Below are 4,234 nucleotides of genomic sequence, written 5' to 3' on the forward strand. Positions count from 1 at the left end.
TTTATTTCACCTTATTAAAGGAAGGTTTTTATAATCTATTCTGCTTGGTGTGTAGCATAACTTGCTTTAATAGAGTTCAAGGTTTATTGACCCAAAATATTATAGAGAGGGAAACAAAGAACCCAAACCCCACTTATTTCGTAATAGTTAAGTGAGGGCTACACCTCACTCCACAGACATCCACACACCAAGACAAACTTATGGGGAACCATTTCACGGATGCACCGTTCCCCGGAGACAGCATCACGGGTAACCCCGGAGCGATCTGAAGTTAAGGTTCCGGGTCCTATACTTTTAAAGGGAGGGTGTGTTTCCCTTCTCTGCTGTATTCTAATTTAGGGGACTGTCCTTGGCTAGTTCACTTAATAGTTGACTATGTCCCAGTAAAAACCTGTTTTTAAGAGCAAAGAAGTGTTACTTTATTTTGAATGAAGACAGATGTTTTTTATGGCCCTGTCCCAAGAGAAAGCGCTACTCTGTTGGCAGGACCAGATTGTTTTACACCAGCTGTAAAATCTTATCAAAGTGGTCAAAAGGTTAAACTCACACACAGAGTCACGACTCCCTGTGAATGCCTGCTCAGTCCACAGAGAAACTAGCTGTGTTCTAAATTATAGAGAACTACAAGCTAAGTTATTTTAATTCAACTTAGTGTAATATGTTTCAATAGAACTATCCTACTTAAGAGATTACGCTAATTGAACCATGGATATAGTTTGGACTGAATTTTATTATTCAAAACACCATTAATTTGATCTAATATTGAACATCTGGTTAAGTTTTTACAACAAGCATATTTTAATTTTATTTTCTTAACACTACTTAGCCAAAAGGTTCCCTGCTGGGTGTGACATAACATAACATAACACCCAGCATATAAGGTTCTTTTTAAAGTCGACATTGACAAAATGCTTCCCAGCAACTTCCAGATGGCGGCAGCATTGCAGGAAATTATCAACCAGTAGGTAACAATTAGCTCCAAATTGTTAAGCCAATTGTAGCCATGTTTGGCATTGTTAAGAAATGTTGAACGTGGCTACTGCTAACTTCAGGAAAGACAGAATTGGTCAGACAGCCGCAGTGTTAAACAGTACTCTGTCCTCACCAGATGCAACAAGTAGTTTGACCAGCAGATTAAATGGAACCGATTCCAGGACTCCACACAGCGATTCCATGGAGACACTTTCGTTTCGTAGCTGAAGTTAGGCAGTGCCACCAGGACATCAAGGTAAACTATATTACTTTTATTATTTATAAATGTATTTTTTTTTCAAACAATAAAGATTTTGTTTTCTAAATAAATTCTGTATATTTTAATAACCTACCAGCACCTTTGGGTCCCGACACCTTTGTTGTTTAAACATAAACACAGATAAGTAGCATTGCTCTGATGCTCCTCATACAGAGGACCCAAACTCAGGGGTTCGAAGACCCCCACGTTTCCAAACCCAACAGTGCTTCAGACCTTCTTGGTCTACCAACAGGAAAAGAAGGTAACGTGTTTTTGTCTTCATTTAGGTTGTCAACACAGAAGATGCTTTTTATTTTTTGTTCCTAAATAGGGAATGTAGTGGACCTCGACTTGATAATTGGCATCACATTACGCATACATAATGTCTATAGCAGGGATGCTCAGTTTCAGTTCTCCAAGGCCAGCATCCTGCATCCTTCCCTGGTCCAACACAACTTATTCAATTGGTTGAATCACTTCCACAATAAGCGATTAAGCTCTCCAGAGTCCTGCTTACGACCTGATTAATTGACCTAGCCTACGTTTTATTATGCTACTCTATTTCAAGCACTTATTCTAAGCCTAAAAAAATAAGGACAATTTGAATAAAATTACAAAATATCTTTTTAGCCTTGGGATTCTCATGGGTTGTGGGAATAAATTGATTTCTCCAAAACTGCAAGAGGGTCAACAGCTGAATCAGCTGATCCAAAAGGTCTTCAGATCAAATTATCTGTCACACACTCTTATTGTAAGTGTTGGTGTTGTTTTAATTTATTACTGTAGTGTTGTCTCTGTACACAACAATATTATATTTTCTATTCGTTATTAGTGTGTCATTCTGTTATTTGGACTCTGCTTCTGTTATTTCTCTGTATTGATTTTTTATTTTCCCGTTTGTTTCCTCTGTTAGTTCAGTTATTTTCATCTGATCAGTCTTGTCATGTTTTACTCTTAGTTTTATTCTTTGTGATAAAACTAAGCTCATTTTAGAGTACAGTACAGTTAGATTAGTTTTCTGGGCCCCGTCCCAAACCTCAGGGTGCACTCTACGCCCTTCTACAAAGTGTGATTTAGTCGAAGACGGGTGAAAGTAGGTGGGTATAGTCGGGTACTGTGTACCCCTAAAAGATTTAGTGGGGGTACGCAGTACCTGCCAGAGAGGGGAGCAGCTGTCTGGTGTAAAAAAATCAATGGGTTCACTGTGCAGCCACTAATCAGCCGTGACTGATTAGTTTTTCACGAACAATCTAAAACACGACTTAATCAGTTAATAACTTTTTTCCTCATTTCATACTGTTTCTGAGCTGTGCGTGCTTTACTAGAGCCGGGGCGCAATACATCGATCTCGAAAATAAAATTTCTTTTCAGTTGCTACTGAAAATAGCAACACTGCTGCAGCCAGAAGACGCAGGACAGGAAATGAGTGCCAACATACTCAGAGCCTGGCTCTCTGCCCAGATTTCTTGCTTGCTTCAGCTGCACACCTCTTTGAACATGATTGCGTGTAGTTCAACTGTCCTGCTCAAGTTGGCAATTGCTTTGTTTCACAACACATGTAAGAGAAAGATGATAGACGTTTGACGGTTTTTTCTCTTTCAACATTTGTGTATTGTGTTTTTGACAATTTTGTCGGTAGCCGCTGTGAAGTAAAACGTGACGTTTGACACAGATGGGGAAGGATCATCCATGCTTGAAAAACATCTGTATATTTGCAACTAGAGAACGAATGATTCAAGCAATTGGCTTTTCTCCAGGTTCATCCATTGAGCTTCTCAATAAGGGCAGTGCAGAAAGTTTCTAAGAACAGCTTCCCATGGCAAACCAATGGATAAACTGCTTGAAACTCCCACTTGTAACGTTTCATGAGATGATTAAGCACCACATGGACTTTGCTTTCAGGAACACACAATGATTTGGAAGAACATGAAAGGTTTTTGCTTGAGTGACTTAAACTTGTCACTCTGCATAGTTATGTTAAAAATAAAGTCTACAGCTGTCTGTCTGCACACAGCCCTAGACTGTCTAGGGCTGTGTGCAGACAGCTTGTGCAACTGCATTTTGTGTTATTTCATTTATGAATCCTGTGTGCCACACCTGGAGACGTCTGCCCGTTCTGTGTGTGCGTGTCAATTTTTGGCAAATAGCCATGACGGCAACATAGTTGAATCTCATACAAAATAAAAAAAATAAATCGAGGAAGACTCATGCTCCTCCACGGAAGTAAAAAGATTTATGAAATGGTTCAAGACTACCCTGTTGACCTCTGCCACAGTCTTTCATTGTGTAAATATACAGACAAGCCAGTGATAACACTATGACTGTTGTGTTATCTGTAGTTTAACTAAAGCCATACACACAGTTGTGAAAAACCATCTCACTAACTTATAGTTACTATCAAAATACCTGTAAGAGAACATTCCATAGGTATAAAAGAAGAAATATAAACAATTCAGTATACTTGCTTAAAAAAAACAGAGCAAAAGCCTTGGTTACCATTAGCATAGGATTTAAAATGTTTTAAGAAAATATCAGTATTTTGAGCTAATGTTCATGTACTTGGGGCGCAGCTACAAGAGTAAACCATGTAGCATAAAAAGACAACTGATACAGGTGACCCTAAAGGTGGGGTTAAGTCAGAGGTTCCCAAACTGTGGGGCGCCGTGCCATTGCAGGGGGGCGCGGGAAGCCATCTGGATAAAAAAAAAAACAAAAAAACATGAACGCTGTATGCACTGGGTTTTTACCTTATGTCCAACTCTCTGTTATTCCTCTGTCAATTTGATACAGTAGGGGCTTCCGCACTTCCCATATTTGTGTCTTCTGTCACTTTTATCAGCAGTTAAAACTGTTTAATCCGTTGGTAACATGTCGTAACCTGTTTTTCCGAGCCGCCTTTAAACGCAACATGAGTGCTGCGATGCTCGCGCTGGGTTTACACCTGTGCGGCAGCGACGGAGACCTGCTGCTGCTGTGCAGAGCTACGCAGGTTTGTGTTAGGAT

Source organism: Poecilia latipinna, unplaced genomic scaffold (assembly GCF_001443285.1).
Source record: "Poecilia latipinna isolate Pla-1442-1.1 unplaced genomic scaffold, P_latipinna-1.0 Scaffold2301, whole genome shotgun sequence".
Classification (NCBI taxonomy): domain Eukaryota; kingdom Metazoa; phylum Chordata; class Actinopteri; order Cyprinodontiformes; family Poeciliidae; genus Poecilia; species Poecilia latipinna.